This window comes from Pan troglodytes, chromosome X (genome assembly GCF_028858775.2).
Source record: "Pan troglodytes isolate AG18354 chromosome X, NHGRI_mPanTro3-v2.0_pri, whole genome shotgun sequence".
Classification (NCBI taxonomy): Eukaryota; Metazoa; Chordata; class Mammalia; order Primates; family Hominidae; genus Pan; species Pan troglodytes.
This window is the reverse complement of record NC_072421.2, coordinates 79,016,222-79,040,849: the sequence shown is the minus strand read 5'-3', so window position 1 is coordinate 79,040,849 and position 24,628 is coordinate 79,016,222. Positions and strand designations below refer to the sequence as shown.

General features: G+C 36.9%; 1 long non-coding RNA gene across 1 annotated transcript in view; it reads right to left on the bottom strand.

The window, feature by feature from the left end:
- LOC134809278 (uncharacterized) overlaps positions 1-24,373 on the bottom strand; it is an 80,498-nt gene extending 56,125 nt beyond the window's left edge. The window contains exon 1 of the long non-coding RNA XR_010154630.1: positions 6,903-24,373. This is a non-coding gene — a long non-coding RNA (uncharacterized LOC134809278). The remainder of the gene's footprint in view (positions 1-6,902) is intronic.
- Positions 24,374-24,628: the final 255 nt, after the last annotated feature.

Sequence of the window (24,628 nt, the reverse complement as noted above, 5' to 3'; positions counted from 1 at the left end):
CAGATCACTTAATTTGGTCAACAGGTGTCAGGCAATATATAATTCCAAGTCAACCTGCATTTGTATAGTATATCAAGAAGCAAGTGATCTTAAAGAAGCACACGGCAATAAAGATTGAAAACAAAGCAAAAGAGAATCAAGAAAGGTGAGTAAGAGTGAGGAAGGTCCAGTCAAAGTTTGAGGTTCTGGAATGGGTCTTCAGTTACTTAGAAACTGTATGAAAAAAGTAGGGCCCAAGCCTAGGGATACTAGTGATATTGAGCAGGATTTTGAAACGGGAATCTCAATACTGAAGTACATACATGCAGAAATGAGACTCAAAATATTTAACAACTCATAGGGACAGGAAGTACCACAGGTAGTATTGGAGCTGAGTACTAGAGGCTCCATGTTTGTCTGCGTAGATGCTGGATCATGAGAAGATACAAAGGTTCAGAGGGAGGAGCCAGAGTTGCCAAGATTCTCATGATGGGAGGATTTGGAGGGTTGGGGCAGCAGCTTCATATCAGCTGCTATGGAAAGAATTCAACATGTTTAATGGCCATTAGAGCCACACTGTTGTACACCAGCAAAATAGCAGTCCTGGATACAAGATTCAGACTAGATTATGAACAGAACAAGCAGACAGAACTACCAGTGTGGAATGATCTAGAGCTGCGTGCTTGTACTTCTCATATCCCTAAAGTTGGATTGTGATGATTTACTATTGCTCTCTGCTTTTACATCATCTAGACTATAAGCTCAGTGAAAAACAGGAATTGCATCATTTTTGTTCACCATTTATTCCTATTACCTATCACAGTGCTCAGTAAGTATTTGTTTAATACATGAAGAGCCAATCAATTTTTCTTAATATATGGAGTGTTCTGAAGATATTTCTACATGAAAGACAGAAAGATCTGAGAACTCCTTTTTGGTTTTCAACTGGCCTTGGAGATCTGCTACAGACACAAGCTGGTCCCATATCATTAAAACCGTTATAATATCAATTTCTAAGCTTCTCTTAAGCAGAAGACTACAAGGGTGTTTTACAATTACAAGACTTCCTTAAAGTAAAGCTGAACCCTTAAATGAAAGAGGTAGAACCACACAAGTCCCTGGGATCCTGAGTTGTTAAACTTTTTCAATTCTATTCAAAATCTATTTAGCAGAAATGGGTTCAGTTTACAATTATTAGCATACATAGGCTGGGCGTGGTGGTTAACGCCTGTAACCCCAGCACTTTGGGAGGCTGAGGCGGGCGGATCACTTGAGGCCAGGAGTTCGAGACCAGCCTGGCCAACATGATGAAACCCCTTCTACCCAAAAAATTAAAAAAAGGAAAGAAACAAAGAAAAGAAAAAAAGAAAAAAGAAAAGAAAAGAAAAGCCAAGCCAGGCATGGTGGTGGGTGCCTGTAATCCCAGCTACTCGGGAGGCTGAGAGATGAGAATTGCTTGAACCCGAGAGGTGGAGGTTGCAGTGAGCCGAGATTGCACCACTTAACTTCAGCCTGGGAGACAGAGTGAGACTTCATCTCAAAAAAAAGAAAAAAAAAACATAAATAGTATATTCAGGAAAAGACTTTGGTCACTTTCAGATAAAACCAAGGTCTTTCACAGTTTATTTTTCTCGTAATAAACTGCCTCCACTCATTTGGGGAAATAGAACCAGAACTATAGAGAAATTTTGTAAGCTACAAGTTTCTCAGCTTTAAATAGAAATAGCAGAACAATTCAAAGACAGCTTCCCATAACAATGATTCAGTATTTTTTAAGTTGCAGTCAATATACCTTAATTTGTTTCACATCACTTTACAGATATGATCTTCAATATAATTATTTAGAGGCTATTTCATAAAACTCCAAGTGATGGTGTGTATTTATACCCTAACAAATACTGAACCAATATGTAATAATAAGGCCATTTTTACAAATTTACTAGACCTTGAGGAAAAGAACATAACAATGTAACTGGGGACCAAAAGCTCCAAATTGTCCCTAGGTAATAAAAGGACATCTAGCTTAATTTTAACACTGTGATAACTATTTTGCTTTCAAATTATTATTTCATTTTTTCATGGATTTTCACACATACATAGTTGACTGGCTAAATTTCCATGCAAGTGACTAGTTATGAAAACATTAAACCACATTTAATTTGATTTAATAGATATCTGTTGATATTAATTTTTTGATTTCTTTCTGCATTGACTAAAAAAAATCATTCCTTTAACTATACAATTATTCCAGTTTATCCTACACACTAATTCTCATCAAGTCACCTCTCCACCCTTCATCCACGCATACATTATGTAATAATGCTAAGTTAGCCATTTACCTCTTCAAAGTAAACTATTTTTAAAAATATATTCCTTTAATTTTTTAACAGGAAGATAAATTCGTGGTATTAGATACTTCCATCCCCAAAGCAGGAACTATTTACTTTGTTTCTCCATTTCCAAAAACAAGTTTTAGTAAGACCCAGAAAGTCTGCTTACAACCTTGAATGGACCATCACAGTGTTAGGTCCAGTCTTAATAACCTCGGGGAGACTGGCTCTTGAGGACTAACCTATAAGACAAAATGAGCCTGAAAATTCCAGGAGTACAGTATAGACTGTACCTCTTAAATAGGTGTTGGTGTTTAAAGGACACTCTTGACAGAAAACTTCCTGAGACTTGGTCAAATCTACTTTGGGACCCACAATAGTGACCTGAAATCCAAAGACGGGATGTAAATTAAACTGATCTATATAAGCAGGGAGCAACATTGTATTCAGCATCCTTCATAAACTCCTTGACTTTTTTTCCTACCAGAAAACATGACGATCCTCCCCAACGACTGAATCATTTACATTTTGTATATTCATAGAAGCACAAAACGAATACTTTCAACTTCTGCAAATGTGAGACAAAAAGAAATTTATTATTCCATACATTTCAAAAAATGTTTTGAAAGGGAACATTATGGTCATATAAATAATACCCATGATGAACAACAGAATGAAGAATGACTTCTTAAAGCCAAACTATGCTAAATCACAACGTCATATGCATATTTCATTCAAGCACTGAAGTCAGTAGGTATGAGGTCAGGATAAAACGTAACACCAAATTCATCATCTTTCCTTACTTAAGAATTGCATTATATTTTTAAACCATTTTAACCATAAGTGAGTATCTTTAGATGATAAATATTTTGATGACACAGATAAAGAGGGGGAAATTTTTAATATGAGAGCATAATTAAATGCATTTATAAATTTGATATATACTAAATACTGTGGTTTTGTATATGATACTATGTAATTTCAACACTTTATGAATAGATCTGTTTCATAAAGTATTAATACATATTACTGGACCTAAGAAAACAATCCACACTAGTAATACTGTCCCATGACATTTATTTCACTTTTGTAAATGTTAACATTAATATTTCATAATTTTAGTAACTCTCCTATTAAAATGCCGAAATTTAACAGCATAAAAGACAATATACATACAACTTTTTTTCAATATCTAAAGATACTGAGTTACTTTAAACTCTTACTCATTGTCTCTTCAGAATCAAATGTCTGAATGATAAACATTAATTGGTATGGTTATGGTAGAGGATGGTGTGGAAGGGAGCAATAAAGAGAAAAACAGAAGACAAATCAGGGGTACTTACTATTATTAGATCATATACATTTGAAGAGGGTGAAAATAAACGAAGTATTGTGTGATCATAAAAAACGAGCTATTAGGGCATTACAGTGACTCATTCTACAAGAGTTAATCAAAGACCCAAGAAAAAATTGGAAGGGATGGAAGGGAATATATGATTGTCAATGCACAAATCTTATTAATGCATAATGCAATTGTAAGAATTCTATAACAGAAATTAATACCATTTTATTTTACAACACAGAAGTGCATGTCGATCATTTTCCTATTTCTATTAAAAGTATGGAGTCTTCTTTCCAAGTCTGCAATAAATTATACTGTTACTTTAGATATATTTTGTTAATTTATTTAATTTGGATCCGAAAATTTCCATAATAAACTACTGCTTTTCATTCTAAGCCAGGATCACGATTGAGGATAATCTGATGTGTAATAAGTTGCTGAGAACCTTTTTATTTCTAAATGGTGGTTCTCTACTTTCTTCACTCTACCTGTGTGGTTTTTTTCCTCCCATCTCTAAAAACAACCAGAGATAACAGTGATATAAAAGAGTTAATGCTCGTTCCAGGAAAGTTCCAAAGCACCAAGTTTCAGTATAAATGGTACTTACAAATTTTCCATTTTTCCTTAAGCCCTCCCTCCATGTTTCTTTCAAACATCATTTAAATTTGACTTTTGTTTAAAGTATTTCCTTTTATATGTCCCCATACTCAATCTTGATATATAGATATCCACATATAGATATCCAGATATAGATATCCATATCCATAACTACATATCATAATTTCCCCTAGACTATTTTGATTGTCAGTATAAATGCGTTTTTGTGGGGAAATAAATGTCCCTCTCTGATATACCTTCTAATGGTCCTTCAGTATCTTGGAACAATAATCCACTCCTCATCCCATTTTTGTTGTAAATAAAGCTGTGCGACACTGAGGTAATTGATTTGGGGTGCCAGTGACAATTAAATAGGTAAACGCATACAGAGTTTAGTTTGGCAACTATTAAAATATCAACACATTAAGAACTTGCACTCTAAAACGTAGTTACTATAGTTGTCTCCTATAAGAATTCAGATGTACCATGGGTCAAATCATTTCTCAAAAACTATAATAACCACACCCCAAAGAAGGCTAGATGTGACATGATAAGCTAGAGAAAACTCTTGTTATTGCAGTCTCTTAAGTCTGTCCAAACAACCTACATTTGTTATCTACTGTAGATGTGATAGAAGTTCCCTACTTGTCTGGTTCGATATTTGTAAGTTAGGGGTACTGAATTAAGAACTCTTTCCATGAGAAATGTTACACAGATTACATAGTGATAGAGTGTAGGGCAGCTTCCTGAGCTTTCCATAACTCAATGTTCTGCTCTTGAGAGATTTGAAAGCTGATGTAATTTACATTATTCATTAGCAAATTGGAAGCCATAAGATTGGTTATAGAGTGGCATCTGGTGAGATTTTCTTCCAATAATTGTTTGCAGAGCTAGTCCACCTTTCTTTCCATATAAGTATTAAGCATAGAATTAGAGAGGGGCTGTTTGTGAAACAACATACTTTTTTCTTGGCTTTCATCCCCATTCAATAATTTTGAGGTAGGTAATGTCTCTAGAGGCCCAATGACAGGAGAATGACCCAGTGGCCTACCAACTGAAAACAAAAGAGGACCATTAAAAACATCATTATGTGTGTATTTCATAAAGCAGCCTGAATCACACATGTTCCTCACATCGTCACCTCCAATCTGTAGGTCAGAATAATTGTGACAAATACTCATACACAACCAGGATCTATATAAATCTAGTTGTCTTTGATCATGTTTTTCTCTCTTTGAAATGGGCAACACAACTGACACATTTCCTGGAAGAGGTAATACCTTTGCATTTTGCTACAGTTGTCTCATCCACAGATTTTATTTGATCTGTATCACCATTTTGCTCTGTTACACTTTCTTTCCTAGTTGTTTCTTGATTTTCCATCTTAGCAGAGGAAAGTGAATTTTCTTCTCTATCTAAAATCTTCTTTTTCCAAGTTTCCTTTTCAGTCTTCTTACATGTAAATGGTTTGCAAAATTTTGCATATTTCTGTTCTTTGTACAGAAGATCAATTAGGAAAGCTTCTCTAAGCATTTTGTTAGACAAGTTTTACAAAGTAAGTTTCTAGTATATTCCTGTAATATAAAATAACTCATTAAGGCAATGTACATTAAAAATGTCAAATAAGTATTTATCTCCTACGTGAAATAAAAGTAATTTAGGGAAGCAGTGTTGCCCAAAGTTTAGGAAATAGGACCAGGAATAATGAAACCTGGGTTTCCGTTCTGCAATGAACTTTTACATAAGCTAATTTATTTAACATTTTGCGGTCTCAAATTTTTCAGCAATTAAATGATGATACTGCACACATCATTTAATGAATCTTCACAGGACTATTGTCAGTGTAATATTATATGGTGCACATGCAAGTGTTAGAAGTACAAACATACAAATGTATAATTATTATATTCAACTATCTTTAAGGGTTTATTTAGAAATGATAAACTTTCTATCTTCAAAGAGTCTACTTAAAATGAAGGCAGCTGTCAAGGAATTGGTTTTAACTATCCTTTTTAATTAATGTCATTTGAGTCATAGATTGAAGTAAATTACTATACCTTAGAATGTATATAAGATGTGGAAATTTATATACAGTTTGGACTCCTGCAAATTTGTTGATTGAAAACATAAATACAGCCACTTTACTTTTAGAATAATGTAAGTGAATAGTTATCATTTCGGTGGTGAGAGCTATGTGAGATAATGCATTTGTTAATTAGCTAGATTTAACCACTCCAAAATGTTGTACATAATAAAAACATACAATGTTATTTGTGAATTTAAAAAATAATGTAAATGTAAATAGGTTTCTTAACTTCATTATCAATCTTTTTTTCTTTTTCTTTCCCTTTCCCTCCCTCCACTCCTCCTCACTTTCTTCTCTTCTCTTCTTTTGTATTAAAATCTTACTTAGCACTTATTGCAGACTTTTGTGTGGCTCTTTAGTGCAATCGGCAATCTTTACACCTCCAATTTTCTCAACATTACAAAAGCATGAAAGAAAAAAGCATACTTGATTCAAGATACAATTTTCCTCTTATAAGACAACACTGTTTGTTATAACTGTTTCCAGGAAATGCACTTATATTCATATTTACAACCTTCTGTGAAGAAAATCAAAAAAAGAACCAAAATATGTAAGATTTTAGACTTACCTTTTTGAAATATCAGGATACCTAAAGATTTGTTTTTCTGAGACTCCAACAGTAAAAACACAGAAGATGTCCTGTTTGGCTCATTTAGTTCTCATATTTCGTTTACTCTTCAAAAATAAAGCTTTAACCACACAAATTGTTCTGCTTTCCACTCACACCCTGGGATTGAACCAAACTAATAAGAAAATGACATGGATTGATCACGTGTTCGGTATGGTAGTGATCCAAAAGAGGATCTTGAAAATGTTTATTCAAGTTTTCAGTAACAATGAGAATGGGAAAATGTTAATAGCACTAGCTTTTTTTCATACAAGTTAAGGCAGAGACAAGGTTATTTTAATTTTTAAAAAATATTTATAGATTCATGGGGTACATGTGCAGGTTTGTTACATGGATATATTGTGCAGTGGTGGAGTTTAGGCTTCTAGCATACCCATCACCTGAAAAGTGAGCACTGTACCCAACAGGTAATTTTTCAACCCTCATCCCCCTCCCAACCTGCTCCCTTCTGTAGTCTCCAGTGTCTATTATTTTCCTCCGTATGCTCATTTATACCCATTTAGCTCCCACTTGTAAGTGGAAAAGTGTGGTATTTTGTTTTCTCTTTCTGAGTTATTTCACTTAGGATAATGGCCTCAAACTCCATTCATGCTGCTGCAAAAGACATGATTTCACTCTTTTTTTATGGCTGGGTAGTATTCTATTGTGTGTATATACCATATTTTCTTTATCCAATCATCTACTGATGGACACTCAAATTGATTCCATGACTTTTCTATTGTGATTAGTGCTGTGATAAACACACAAGTACAGGTGTTTTTTTTTTTTGATATAACAATTTATTTTTCTTCTGATAGGTACCCAGCAGTGGGTCTAATGGGTCAAATGGTAATTCCATTTTTAGTTAAAGTATGGATACCAGAATATTTTGTAACAATGAATAATTAGAAGTAATCTAAATGACCATCAACTACGAATTGTTAAATTAATTATAATATATCTATAACATGAAATAATAAACTGAGTGCTTTCAATGACATAATAATAATAAGCATCTACAGAGTAATTACTACATGTCAGTCATTCTAAATGTCCTATATATAGTACTTAATTTAGAGCTAAAGCTACTACCCCCATTTTACAGAGAAAACAAAGGAAGTTTATATACTTCCTGACAGGCATAAAGCTAGTAAATGATAGAACTAGGATTTGCACCTGATAATTGGATTCAGAACCAGAATCCATCCTCTTAATGGCTACACTACATTTCCCCTATGTGTACAGAATACAAGTTGTGAAACAATATATGCATCATGATTCCATGATGAATTGTGTGCACTATATGCCAGGCACTATTCTAAATACTTCACACATGCTAAAGACATCCTCATAACATGTCTATGAAGTGCTTAATATCCCCATTTTACCTATGAGGAAACCCAGGCACAGAGACATTAGATAACATCACCAATATCACACAACATTAAGTAACAGAATCTGGGTTTTAACCCAGGCAGCCCAGCTTCAAAGAAAGCATGCTTAACTTCTTTGTTAAACTGACTTTTTCTCCCTTTTAGTTACCTTAATATGTGTAACCATGTTGGCGGAAAAGGATACAAATCAAATTCTTAATAGTAGCTTCCTCTGGAGGGACAGAGGTAGGAGGTAACTGAAGGAATATTTTCCATTTTACTCTATATATTTACACATGGTTTGAATTCTTGTACAAATGAGCATGTATTCACGTATTACTTGAATAATAATAAAACATTTACACACACAAAAGAAGAAGAAAAATCTTTACTACCCTCTTTATAATGTATTTTCCTCAGCCTCACAAATGTCTTACCTGTTTTTTAGAAGGATTTATACACCCAGATGCAAACTGCCAAAGTAGACTAGGCAGCATAAGCAAAATATCTATGTAGTTCACATTTTTATCTACAATTATCAATACAGCTTTTGTTTTACAGTTTTACCATTATAAATGATTATCACAAACATACTATAGAGTAGGTTATAATTTTGTATGCAATAGTAACCTAATTATTTTAGGTTGTCAAAGATGCACTCTTGTGAGAAGTAGTGCACTAATGTAGCTTAGAGTCAAGGGAATGGCTCACAGTGAAATGAGGAGGTATGTCACAATCCTACACTGGAAACATAATGAAACCTATTTAAAAAAAAAAAGAAGAAGAAGAAAAAGAGAGAGAAAAGAGCAACCCAACCCGAAAGTTGGCAGAAGACAAAATAAATAACCAAAATCAGAGCTAAATTGAAGAAAAATGAGAAGAAAAACCATACAAAAGGTCAACGAATCCAGGAGTTTGTTCCTTGGAAGAAATTAGACTGCTAGCTAGACTAATAAAAAAAGAGAAAAACACAATCAGAATGACAAAGGGGACATTACCAATGATAACCCAGAAATAGAAAAAAAAAAAACACCCTCGGAGACTATTATGAATACCTCTATGCACACAAGCCAGAAAACTTAGAAGAAATAAATTCCTGGCAACATACAACATGTTGAGATTTAACCAGGAAGAGATTGAATCCCTGAACAGACCAATAACAAGTTCTGAAATTGAATCAGTAATAAAAAGCATACCAACCAAAAAAAGCCCAGGACCAAAAACGCAGCTGAATTCTACCAGGTGCATAAAAAAATAGCTGGTACCATTCCTACTGAAAATACTTCAAAAACAATGACGGGGATGGACTCCTCCCTGACTCATGATGCCACCGTGATGTTGATATCAAAACCTTGCAGAGACACACACAAAAAAAGAAAGTTTCAAGGCAGTATCCTTGATGAACATAGATGCAAAAATCCTCAACAAAATACTGTTAATATTATAGTAAACAAAGTCCAGCAGCACATCAAAAAGCTAATCCACCATCATCCCTAAAATGCAAGGTTGATTCAACATACACAAATCAATAAATGTGATTCACCACATAAACAGAACTAAAAGTAAAAACCACATGATCATCTCAATAGATGCAGAAAAGATCTTCCGTAAAATTCAATATTTATTCATGTTAAACACCCTCAACAAACTAGGCATTGAAGGAAAATACTTCAAAATAATAAGCACCATCTATGAAACACCCATAGCTAGCATCGTACTGAATGGGTAAAAGCTGGAAGCATTCCCACTGAAAATTGGAACAAGACAAGGATACGCTCTCTCTCTAGTCCTATTCAACATTGTACTGGAAGTCCTGGCCTGAGTAATTAGGCAAGAGCCAGAAATAAAAGGCATCCACTTGGGAAGAGTGGAAGGCAAATTTTCCCTGTTTGCAGACAATATGATTCTATAGCTAGAAAACCCTATAGTCTCTGCCCAAAAGCTCCTTGATCTATCTGATAAACAACTTCAGCAAAGTTTCAGGACACAAAATCAATGTACAAAAATCAGTAGCATCCCTATAAACCAACAACATCCAAGCTGGGAACTAAATTAAGAATGCAATCCCATTCAAAATAGCCACAAAAAGAATAAAATACTCAAGAATATAGCTAACCAAGGAGGTGAAAAGCCTCTACAGCAAGAATTACAAAATACTGCTTAATGAAATCAGAGATGGCACAAACAAATGGAAAAACATTCCATGATCATAGGTAGGGAGAATCAATATTGTTAAAATGGCCATAGTGCCCAAAGCAATTTACACATTCAATGCTATTCCTATGAAACTACCAAGTCAATGCTATTCCTATCAAACACAAATTTCATTACAGAATTAGAAAACTCTAATTTAAAATTCATTTGGAACCAAAGAAGAGCCCGAATAGCCAAGGCAACCCTAAGCTAAAAGAACAAAGCTGGAGGCATCACATTATCTGACTTCAAACTATACTAAAAGTCTACAGTAACCAAAATAGCATGATATTGGTACAAGAAAAAAGACACATAGGCTAATGGAACAGAATAGAGACTCCAGAAATAATGCCAGCCACCTACAACCATCTGATCTTCAGCAAAATTGACAAAAACAAGCAATGGGGAAAGGACTCCCTATTGAATAAATGGTGCTGGAACAACTGGCTACCCATCTGCAGAAGACTGAAACTGAAGCCCTTTCTTACACCATATACAAAAATTATCTCAAGATGGATTAAACACTTAAATATAAAACCTAAAACTATACGAATTCTGGGGGATAACCTAGGAAACACCATTCTGGACAAAGGACCTGGAAAAGATTTTATGACCAAGATGCCAAAAGCAATTGCAACAGAAACACAAATTGACAATTGGAACCTAAATAAACTAAAGAGCTTCTGCACAGCAAAAGAAACTATCAACAGAGTAAACAGACAATCTATTAAATGGGAGAAAATATTAGCAAATTATGCACCCAACAAAGGTCTAATATCCAGAATCTATAAGGAACTTAAAGTAACATGCATAAAAAAAAACCCTATCAAAAAGCAGGCAAAGGATGCAGACATTTTTCAAAATAAGGTATAGACCCAGCCAACACGCATATGACAAAATTTTCAGTATCACTAATTATTAGAGAAGTGCGAATCAAATTCAAAATGAGATTCCATCTCACACCAGTCAGAATTGCTATTGTTATTATTTTTTTTTTATTTTTTTTTTAGGTTCTGGGATACATGTGCAGAATGTGCAGGTTTGTTACATAGGTAAATGTGTGTCACAGTGGTTTGCTGCACCTATCAATCCATCACCTACGTATTAAGCTCCACATGCATTAGCTGTTTGTCCTGCTGCTCACCTCCCTCTGCCCCCTGACAGGCCCCAGTTCATGTTGTTCCCCTCCCGGTGTCAATGTGTTCTCGTTGTTCAGCTCCCACTTATGAGTGAGAGTATGTGGTGCTTGGTTTTGTTTTCCTGTGTTACTTTGCTGAGGATGATGCCTTCCAGCTCCAAAAGACATAATCTCATTCATTTTTATGGCTGCATAGTATTCCATGGTGTATATGTACCACATTTTCTTTGTCCAGTCTATCATTAATGGGTTTTGGGTTGATTCCATATCTTTGCTATTGTGAATAGTGCTGCAATAGACATATGTGTGCATATATCTTTATAACAGAATGATTTATATTCATTTGGGGATATACCCAGTAATTGGATTGCTCGGTCAAACGGTATTTCTGGTTCAGGATCCTAGAGGAATCACCACACTATCTTCCACAATGGTTGAACTAATTTACACTCCCACCAACAGTGTAAAAGCTCAGAATGGCTATTATTAAAAAGTCAAAAAATGACAGATGCTGGTGAGGTGTTGGGAAAATGGAACACTTTTTGCTTCTAACATAGACTCCTTTATGTTATATCCCACCTCTTTTGCCGTCCTCACCCCTACCTCCAGCTCAATCAAGTTGTAGCAATGCCCTGTCCTCAGAATATCTGCCTTTTCACTTCTCTCATGACTTTTCGTTCTTAGATTGTTGTAGTTGCTTCCAACCTTGCCTCTTTCCAATCCAATTGCCATCCTAGATTGGTCTACCTTTCTCACAAACTTTCTGAAATCTTCAATGGCTTCTGATCACCCATCAATTAATAATAAGCATAGACACAATTTATTGAGTGTCTCATAAGTGAAAGATGTTCTTAGGAAACTTCTACACTTAATCTTCGCAGCAAATCTGCCAGTTGGGATTATCCACAATTTTAAAAAACAGAAAATACCCTCCAATTATTAAAAATCAAAATACAACATGAAAGCTGAACCCCTCTGTGATTTGCCTTGTTTACTTCCTCAGCCTCCATCTTTTCCTCCACTTGCTCCCAAAGCTCCAATTACCACATTGCTTCATTATCGGTCCTTCTACCTGAAATGTTTTCCTTCTCATAATTTCCTGGCAGAGTATATACATCCATCAGGTTTCAGTGCTTTAAAGATACATGCCTTAACCCACCTAGCCTGGTTTTGATTTCTCTTAATTGTATTTACTTCATCTTACCAGTTATCACTCTGTGAGTTCCTTGAAGGTAAACATTTTGTCTTATTCATGCACGTGTTCCCAAGCAATATGGAGAGTGTGGCACTTATTATCATAAACAAAACTTATCATTTTCTGCACTACCTACAATGTGTCAGACAGTTTACCAAACACTTTTATGTACTCAATTATTTTAATCCTCACAATGATGCTTTTAGGTTGGTATCACTGCCCTCTTTTTAACAATAAAGAAACTGACACTGGAGGAAGTAATTTACCTGAGATTCATAGTTATTAAGTGGTAGAGCCATAGATTCTAAATGTGCCTAACTCAAACGTTTGGAGTTGAGGTTCTTTGGCCCTTCACTCTCAATTTCCATTCCCCACATTTGGCAAACTGCCCAAATCCTGTAAATATTGTTCCTATTTTCCACTACTTTACAAGGTTACAATAAAAAATAAAGGCTGAAAAAATGAGATATGAACGTATTGAAGAGGAAGCAAGCATTTAAGACAGAGGTCCCTTTTATACAGGAAAAAGGAAGAGGAAGTGTAGGACAGGCAGGGACAACTGAACCCGCTATTTCAGAAACCAAAAGGTCAACTCCCAGAAGGAAAGGGCAGCTTACAAAGCAGGCCCTCAAGAAGGGAGGAGGACTGGAGAATGGAGGCATTTCCCTGTGCTAAGAGATAACAAAAGTTGATAAAGTGGTCATGTCCTGACAGGCACCTTTTGCTCTGTCCCTACAAGCACAAGCAACGTGATTTTTATTTATCTTTTCTTCACTGATTACATTTTATTTTGGCCATTTTCTCCCTCAGGTATCTAGGTCTTTCAAGCGTGGCTGCAGTTGACAGCAGGAAAGTTCATGTTCTCCTCCATTCCCAAGCATGGAGGGGGAGAAAAGGCAGCAGGATTGCAGATTCAATTTGCTCTTCCCTCTCCCCCTCCCCTGAGCCTCGCAGATGAGACAATAGAAGAGGACTTACCTGTAGTTTATCATCCCTAGGTGTCCAGACCACTCCCCCAAGCCAGTGGGGATTCCACTTCCTCTTCACCAGCATTCCCTGGAACGGACCCTTGCCTAGGCTACAGAGGCACTTGTTTCCCAGGCAATGGTGAGTGCATGGGCCGCTGGCCCTTACCAATGGCCAAGAATAAGGGCAGGGCGGGGTATGGGAGTTGAGCCTGAAGCAGCGGTGAAGAGGCTGACCCTGTGTTGCTTCTGCAAAGTAGACTCAGTGGAAACAATGAGTTCCATTAAAGTCTATTACACCAGCATGTCAGGCTCTAAGGAGGTGAGTGGGAAGAAAAGAACCTCAGCCAGTGGGGTGGGGATAGTGGGTAGGAGTGAAGACTTAAGATTGTGCTAAGACATTATCAGCCCGTTTCTGCCTTCTATTCTTCAACTCTAAGTTTTCAAAGGTGGGAGGTGCAAGGAAAACAGAGAAAGTGATTATTGCCCTCACTTAGGTTGTGCTCTTAGAATGGAATGATCCAGGAGGTTTCAGTATTCTGAGCTCAACCATCTTAAGGTCCTCCAATAATTTTGCAGATGTTTCAAATGGAAGAAGTAAAAAATCCTGTTTAGTACAGGAGAGGAAAAATGTCAGTGAGTAAACGGCCAAAATCATCCAAGAAGTCAAGGCAACCTAAAAGAAGGGCAAACTGGTTGTTGATTTCTAAGAAGCAATTGTATTTGCATAGATGAGACATTTCTTAGATGAATTAAAGTTTAGATGAATTATTTTGATGGGGATAAAAGAAATATTATAGAACCATGCCTTCCAACAAAAATATAATAATGTGAGTCACATATCAAATTTAAAAAATTGTAGTTGCCACTTAAAAAAGATACTAAAGTTTTATTTGACACAAAATTTACAAAATATCATTGCAATATGTAGTCAATGTTTTTAAAAGATGTTACTTATTCTTTTTTCACATTGTCTTCAAAATCCAGCATGGATTTGCGTGCATATGGCACATCTCATTTTGGACTAGCAAATTTTCAAGAACACAAAAGTCACATGTGACTAGTGGTTATCACATTGGATAGCACAGTTAAAGACGGACGATTATATGACTTAGAACCTCATTCTGCAAAGTTTTTAGAGAAGAATGAAAACTGAAGGATGTGGAGATTATTATAAATGGTTGACAAACACTCTACATGATTGCTATGCGCCAGACGCCATGATAACTGCAGACAGGAATGAGGTTTGATCTCAGCCTAGAAAGAGTGCATTGCTGTTGCATAAAACCTGGTCTGGTAGATTAGTGATTTCACTTGGGTATTAAGAAACACCGATAGCAAAAGGCTGTTTTTAAAAAGAAAGTTATGAAGAATGGGAGGGTGGGAGGGGTGTGGGTAATGAGAAATTACTTAATGAGTACAATGTACATTATTCAGGTGATGGACACACTAAAAGACCCGACTTCACCACTCTGCAATATACCCATGCAACAAAACTGCAGTTGTACCCCATACATTTATACAGATTTAAAAAAGAAAGAAAGAAAAAGAAAATTATGGACTATTTGACTAGTTGCTGTTGTTTTTAACACTGTGATTTATGTTATTGAGTATGGTACTAAGCATCCATAAGAAAGAATAATTTAATAAATAAAGACCATGATGGGTGCAGCAAAAGATTCACCCAACTATTGGTCCATGACTCCCAAACTGTAGCAAAAAAATCATCTAGAGGACTTGTTAAAACAGATACCTAAGACACATTCCCAGTGAGTCTGATTTTGTAGACTTAAAGTGTAGTAATGCTGATGCTGCCAGTCTGTGAATCACACGCAGAATAACATTGGTCTAGGCTGTTCTTCTCTTAATGGTTTCCTTTGAAAAGGTTTTGAAAAACTACTACAAAAATGTGACATGTCACATTCAACATGCTTTTGCAACCTCAAAATCTAAGAAGGCTTAGAAGGGAGAAATGCTGAATTTTGGAACTTCAGAATTTTTTCTGCTGTCTGTTGGAAATAGGCAGAGTTTCTTAAGCATGGCTGGAATATTTGCAAGTCATTAAACAAAAAGCCCACTGACTTTCACAGGAATCCCACTTGAATAAACTGGGGTTTGTACCTCTCAAATTACTTTCACATATGTTTTCTCCTGCTAGCATTAGAGATTTTATGTGACAAAATGGCCTAACATTGTTGTGCAAAAACACAGAAACCTCAACCTTTACCTAACATTCATGCTGTACTTATTTTTAAAATTGTAGTTAAAAAATATGTTTAAAAGACAGCCAACTATTAACATTTTACTTTAGCAGTTACATGTGTTTCAGGGGAAAAGACAATGGAAAAAAACAGTCTGTTAACAGATGATACAAATCTTACAGTTCACACGAGAGAACATAGCAAGAACTGACCACTTTTATCCACTCACGTATTTGTAAATATTAATCCCCTTGTGTATTTATTTTCTTTTATTTTTCCATCCTGTGGATTTTATCTCTATATTTAGGCATAGTCTATGATTATAATTTGGAACTTGTAGTATGGTTTCCACAAACTTAAAAACCTGGTATCATGTCCATTTCCTACACAAAGCTGCCATAGATATTAGCATAAATTAATGCAGTGAGGAGTGCAAAGGCTGCCTCAAGTGTTAGCAGAATGTTCTTACCACTTCAAGTGTGTTATGAAATCAATCTGGTAAATATTTATAACCCATTAGGGATTTTCTGCCCCCACTAAAATTCTTTATATATATATGAAAATGAACTTGATACCAGGTTTTTTAATTTGAGGAAAACATACTACAAGTTCCAAATCACAATCAGAAACTATGCCTAAATATAGAAATAAAACCCATGGGAGGATGAAAAATAAAATATATATTATATATCAAATACAGCTATTTAATATATTTACATATTACATATATGTGTGTATATATATGATTTCACAAGAAAGTTATCTAACTTTTGCCCCTCAAAGAAAATTACACCGTTAAAAGCTGTTCCTGTTCCATAATATATGGACAGGGAAAATGAAAAAAATATAAAAACATTGGGACCAGCCAGCAGATTAACATCTTTCTATTTCTCTCTCCCTCTGTCTATCTAGGTGAAGCAGAGACAAGAAGAAGTTACTAGAATTTTAGAGACTTACAATATAAAGTATGAATTAACAGATGTTTCTATCAGTTTTAAAGTACTTCAATAAATGAGAATAAAGGTTTCTACCCTTAAGGCTCTACCACCTCAGATATTCAATGGTCAAGAATATCGTGGAGTAAGAGTTAATGTCCATTGTTATTTTATTTTGACACCTTAAGGTCATATACATGGGGAAATATTACATTTATGGAGTATGAGATTCAGATTTACCTATCTACAGAATAACTTAATTATGTCTCTGAAGACAAAACAATTTGTACTTTTGATAAAAAGATTATCATAAAAGAAAAACATATCATGCCACTTGTTTTGGGATACTTATGCAGTAGTTTTCACCATACATTATAATATGAAATGACTAGTGTTCTGGGGAAATTTTTCTTCTAACAGCTGGCAGAGGTTTGCAAATGTCCAGCAAGATAATTAGCAAACTTAACCTATATACCTGAACTTAATAACTTCATAATTAAAAATTATCAGCAGTAGTATTACAAATTAATTAGTTTTGGCATTTTGAAATGTTTTACAAAGCAAAGGAGAATAAAGAGATTCTGAAATTCCTGAAGATGGAATGAATGGATAGTTATGATACAAGAGACACTTACTGGTATGGATCCACATATACATCCATATATATCAGTTACTTTTAAAACTATAAAAACAGAACTCTTTCACTAACATAACCAGTTTGACACATGGGCCTTTCCTGTTTCAATCGCGCATTAAAATTATTTCATTACACTGTGAATATTTTATATAGCTGTGTAAAAAACATTGTAAATTGTCTATCATAATCAAACTTTTAAGAATCACTACCATTTATAGGCAAGAAATATACTTTCAGTATAATTTTAAATTTGCTTTCAGTTTTATTTTGTAAGTGCTTCTTTTTAAAAAAAATTTATTTTTTTTAAGTTCCAGGGTACATGTGCAGGACATGCAGGTTTGTTACACAGGGAAATGTGTCCATGGTGGTTTGCTGCACCTATCAACTCATCACCTAGGCATTAAGCCCAGCATGCATTAGCTCTTTTCCCTAACACTCTACCCCTGCCATCCTCCCCTGACAGGCCCCAAATACCATATATTCTCACTTACAAATGGGAGTTGAACAATGAGAACACATGGACAAAGGGAGGGTAAATACTTCTTAGTACACTTAACTGAGTTTTAAATACCATACTGGGGCTATTTGTTCAAAAAAAAAAAAGGAAAGAAAAAAACAGATCACTGGCCTTATTCTAAGTCCTCCTAAAAAGAAAATAGAGAACAGAGTAAAAATCTATATTCTTAACAAGGTCTCAAGTGATTTTTCTTGTACACTGAAATCTGGGAACCAATACTAAAGAACAACAATAATTTTAGGTCACCTCTCCCTTGCCCCCACCTCCACTATAAAATGATAGTCTTCTTCCAAATCTGTTTCTTCTCCAGTTGTTCTATCATGTTGAATGGCAAGTCCATCCACTCAAATCCCAATTCAGAAACTTGGTAGTCATCCTTAATATCACGCACTCCCTCACCCCCATATGGAACGAATCACCAAGCCCTAGATGGGTTAGTCTCAACATTTCAGTTACACTCTACTTCTCCAGCTGTTGCCTTTGTTCATGTCCTCATCACTCTTGCCTGCACTACTGCAATGATATCTTAACTAACCCCCTATTTCTAATTTTACTATTCTGATGTCTGCCCTCTACACTGCTGCTAGATTAGTGCTTTTCAACCTTGGCTGAACACTGGAATCTTCTAAGGAATTTTTAAAACTGTAATGTCTGGATCACACTCTTAATGATTCTAATGGGCAGCTAGGGTTCAGAACAACGGCATTAAAGGAGTCATTTTAAAAATAAGTTTAATACAGTCTACATAGCCTGCAACAGAAAGTTTCTCAGCATTTGGTGTAGGAAATTCACGTTCCTTAGAATCATCTGGAGTGCAGGACCCTAAAGCTGGGGACAAGATAGTTGAATTTTAAATGAGTAGCTCCAGGTGCTTCTTAAACAGTAATTTTTGAAACCTATTGATCAATATGCCTCTATACTCATTTGCTGAAATCGGCATCTGTAGATCATTCTTTTCCACCTCTCCGTTACATCCATCCTTCTCCACCATGCATCACCATCACCTTTGCATTTCCTTGCCTTTTTGCAGACACTTGTAGTCCTGCTTCATCCCACCATCTGCTTGACAGTAATCATTGATCTTTGAAGTACAACTTTCCTATAAGGCTTTTCTTGACATCTTCCTTCTCTAATTGAATGTAACTCCATTCTTCTTTATGACCTAGATGACATTAATTGTCTACTTCTATCACAGCCCTCATAAAAGTTTAGAACTATTGTCTACTTTAAAAGTAAAGCCAACACTTTTGAATACTTACTATATGCCCGGCACTTTTCTAAAGTTTTTTTATATGAATATACCTCATGTAATCCTCACAACCCTATGAGGCAGGTACTATTTGTTAGCCCCACTACATGGAGGAGGAAAATGAGTTGCCAGTTAGTAATTTGCACAAGATGACACAGCTAATAAGTGATAACGTCAGGTCTTGAACCCATTACAGACGCAAAATAAAAGGCCTTTCCTACACAATCGGGTTACAGGAAGAGGAGGGAGGATCTGAAAAGAGAGAAGACAGCAACAAAATGAGTCAGTAGTAGGGGTCCCTAAAAAAGAAGTCCTGGCCGGGCACGGTGGCTCACGCCTGTAATCCCCCCACTTTGGGAAGTCGAGACAGGTGGATCACTTGAGTCCAGAAGTTAGAGACCAGCCTGGACAACATGGCGAAACCCCATCCATACAAAAAATATATATATATAAAAAATAGCCAGGCATGGTGGCACACACCTCTAGTCTCAGCTACTCAGGAGGCAGAGGCAGGAGGATCGCTTGAGCCCAGCAGGCAGAGGTCGCAGTGAGCCGAGATCTTGCCACTGTACTCCAGCCTGGGCAACAGAGTCCCGTATCAAAAAAAAAAAAAAAAAAAAAAGTCCCTTCTTATGGTTAAAACCCAAAACCCAAAACCCCCAGGGAGATGGAGGAATAGACTCTTCAAAAATCTCTCAGCTAATTTTAGGAGGACCAGAAAGCAGAAATGACTGTTGTATCTCATTTCCAAAGTCTAGCCAGAGAAGACTGGCAGCCTCTCATTGCAACACAACTGCAGAGTTGCAGTGCCTAAGTGAGAGTCTAGGATGATGGGGTTCAGGGAAGCCTCACGGAGCCCTACGGCTCCATTTCGGTGAGTGAGAGAGCCTTCCAAAGTTTCATACGCCTCCTGTGGAAATAAATGAAAACCACCAAAAATGAGAACAATTAAAGACTATTTATTCAGTTTGCTATAGCAAAGGAGTGAGCCACAATCACTTGCATTTTGCAGAGATTGAAAAGAAGGCAAAGAACTGGGAAATCTTTATGGCGTAAAAAAAGGAAAAGCTTTATATGCACCCTGATTGGTGGCTGTTGGCACGGGGAAGCTGAATTGAGGCTAACTAGAAGCAAGGCATCTTACATGATTGATTAAAGAAGCATAGTTGGCTTTCTCCAATTGGTCTTAAGTTGGAAGTAGGGACAAAAATTAGGGAAGCTGGCAGTTATTAACCAAGTACTAGCTGTTTGAGGCTGACCTCAAAGAGGCAGTGGTTTGATTTCATGAACAGTTTGCTGCAGAGTTCAAGATTTGGCTTTCTAGGTTGGATGTTGCAAGTTATGGGATAGATATCTATTTTTTTATAAAAACTGTCCATTGTCTGTCTCTATATTCAGTTTCTCCACTCCAGGAGATGCTAAAAGATGTGAAGTGTGAGCTAGAAGATATAGAATATTCAAACTCAGAAAATGAATGATTAGAGACCTTTGTGAACCTGATGACAAATAAGTAGAGGGAAATAGACAAATCACTCACAATTTAAAGTTCATTTCTCCTTTAAAATAAAGACAATGCATACTATATACAAATGAGTTTTTCCCCCATTAACACCTTATTCCTCCAGCTTTCAGACACTGACTAAAAAATCTGAGGATTGTCACTTAGCATAATAACATTCCTTGGAGCTTCCCATAGGACTGTTAACCTGGGTGGCATAAAAACGTCTACTAATTTTGCCTATACAACACACTGACAGCCATCCACTGGGAAGGTCTTTTCTCTTCTCCTAAATCCCCTGTCATGGGTAAAAAGGTGACCCCTCCCCCCAAAATAGATGTCTACATCTGAATCCCTGGAACCTGTGAATGTTACCTTATTTGGAAAAAGGGGTCTTTGTAAATGTAATTAAGGATTTTGAGATGAGGTGATCACCCTTAATTATCCAAGTGAACCCTAAATCCAATGACAAATTTCCTTATAAGAGTAAGGAAGAGGGAGATGATTAGACAGAGAGGAGAAGAAAGAGGAGGCATTGTGATCATGGAAACAGAGATGGTAGTGATGCAGCCACATGCCAAGCACTTCCAGAAACCAACAGATGCCAAAACAGACTAAGAACATTTTATCCTCTAGAGTCTCCAGAGGGAATGTAGAAATGTTGATAGCTTCATTTCAAACTTCTGGCTTCCAGAACTGTGAGAGAATAAATCTCCATTGTCTTAAGCCACTTATTTGTGATAGTTTGTTATGGAATTCACAGGAAGTTAATATATACCGCAACCGCCATTTCCCAAAATGAAAGCAGAAGAGAATTAAAATATCTAGGATCACGGTTGAGGTTGAAAGAAGAAAAGGTTTCCCTTTACACTGATAAAGGATGGACACAGACATATTCCTAAGGTTGCACTATGGGTGAAAGCTAGTGGAATAAGGCAAGAGTCACTCTCAAATCCCAAGTACCTTTTATATTAATTCTGTAATGCAGAGACTTTGAAAAGAAAGGAGGTTATTTGAAATTAATATCTAGTAGTATGCTACTGGCCTTTTTGAGAAAAAGAAATAAAACAGCAGAAAATACTACAGTATATAGCACACATATAAAAGTACATAACTCAGAACTCACTCGAGGTGGAAAACCAGTGGGCACTGCTTGAAAACATTGTAAGGTGAATAAGAAACACACAGCCACCTGAAGCAAATGACTATGACCTATACATACAGCACACTGTTTAAATCTTGGTAGGAAAGCCTGAGAAGAAAGTTTCTTCAGGAAACTTGGGCATGCAAAAGTCCTCCTATATACCGGGGAATTTAAAAATAGACTTAATGCTAAGGACAGAATGCATGCTCAGAAAAGGTTTGAGAAAACCCTAAGATTTCACCTCTGGCTAATATCTAGACTCAAGGCAACCAGAAAGTGAAGGTTATGTCAGAGTTGCAAATGGCTTGGCTAAGCCTAAAAGACTTGCCATGGCACAAAGCCAATACTCAAAGAGTGGGAGTGGTGTTTTGTATGTGTTTGTTTTTTTGAACTCCTGGATCTTAAGAAAATCTCAGAAAACACAAGCTGAACAGAAGCTAATAGAACTAGAGACTTCAGTGAACACAAGTTCAGTGAATACAATCTTTGCAATAGAAAAATAGAAAAACTGTAACCTTCAGGAATAAAGAACAACCAACCTTGGTAACTACATTATAATAGTCAAATGTGCAATTTTTGAAATACAATGAGTATACAAAGAAACAAAAAAGTACAGCCATTCAAAGGAAAAAATAAATCATTCCTGAGGAAGACCAGATATTGGACTTACTACACAAAGGCTTTAAGTCAACTGTATTAAATACACTCAAAGAGCTAATGGAAACTATGAATGAAGAACTAAAGGAAACCAAGAAAGCAATATATTGAACAAAATGAGAATTTTAATAAAAAGAAACTATAAAAAAGGAACCAAAGTGAAATTATTAAGGGAGGAGCCAAAATGGCCGAATAGGAACAGCTCCGGTCAACAGCTCCCAGCGTGAGCGATGCAGAAGATGGGTGATTTCTGCATTTCCATCTGAGGTACCGGGTTCATCTCACTAGGGAGTGCCAGACAGGGGGCGCAGGTCAGTGGGTGCGCGTGCAGTGCGTGAGCCAAAGCAGGGCGAGGCATTGCCTCACTCGGGAAGCACAAGGGGTCAGGGAGTTCCCTTTCCCAGTCAAAGAAAGGGGTGACAGACTTCACCTGGAAAATCGGGTCACCCCCACCCGAATACTGCGCTATTCCGATGGGCTTAAAAAACGGCACACCAGGAGATTATATCCCGCACATGGCTCAGAGGGTCCTACGCCCACGGAGTCTCGCTGATTGCTAGCACAGCAGTCTGAGATCAAACTGCAAAGCGGCTGCGAGGCTGCGGGAGGGGCGCCCGCCATTGCCCAGGCTTGCTTAGGTAAACAAAGCAGCCGGGAAGCTCAAACTGGGTGGAGCCCACCACAGCTCAAGGAGGCCTGCGTGCCTCTGTAGGCTCCACCTCTGGGGGCAGGGCACAGACAAACAAAAAGACAGCAGTAACCTCTGCAGACTTAAATGTCCATGTCTCACAGCTTTGAAGAGAGCAGTGGTTCTCCCAGCACACAGCTGGAGATCTGAGAACAAGCAGACTGCCTCCTCCAGTGGGTCCCTGACCCCTGATCCCCGAGCAGCCTAACTGGGAGGCACCCCCCAGCAGGGGCAGACTGACACTTCACACGGCCGGGTACTCCAACAGACCTTCAGCTGAGGGTCCTGTCTGTTAGAAGGAAAACTAACAAACAGAAAGCACATCCACACCAAAAACCCATCTGTACATCACCATCATCAAAGACCAAAAGTACATAAAACCACAAAGATGGGGAAAAAAAAGAACAGAGAAACTGGAAACTCTAAAAAGCAGAGCACCTCTCCTCCTCCAAAGGAACACATTTCCTCACCAGCAAGGGAACAAAGCTGGATGGAGAATGACTTTGACGAGCTGAGAGAAGAAGGCTTCGGACGATCAAATTACTCTGAGCTACGGGAGGAAATTCAAACCAAAGGCAAAGAAGTTGAAAACTTTGAAAAAAGTTTAGAAGAATGTATAACTAGAATAACCAATACAGAGAAGTGCTTAAAGGAGCTGATGGAGCTGAAAACCAAGGCTCGAGAACTATGTGAAGAATGCAGAAGCCTCAGGAGCCGATGCGATCAACTGGAAGAAAGGGTATCAGCGATGGATGATGAAATGAATGAAATGAAGTGAGAAGGGAAGTTTAGAGAAAAAAGAATAAAAAGAAATGAGCAAAGCCTCCAAGAAATATGGGACTATGTGAAAAGACCAAATCTATGTCTGATTGGTGTACCTGAAAGTGACGGGGAGAATGGAACCAAGTTGGAAAACACTCTGCAGGATATCATCCAGGAGAACTTCCTCAATCTAGAAAGGCAGGCCAACGTTCAGATTCAGGAAATACAGAGAATGCCGCAAAGATACTCCTCGAGAAGAGCAACTCCAAGACACATAATTGTCAGATTCACCAAAGTTGAAATGAAGGAAAAAATATTAAGGGCAGCCAGAGAGAAAGGTCGGGTTACCCACAAAGGGAAGCCCATCAGACTAACAGCGCATCTCTCGGCAGAAACTCTACAAGCCAGAAGAGAGTGGGGGCCAATATTCAACATTCTTAAAGAAAAGAATTTTCAACCCAGAATTTCATATCCAGCCAAACTAAGCTTCATAAGTGAAGGAGAAATAAAATACTTTACAGACAAGCAAATGCTG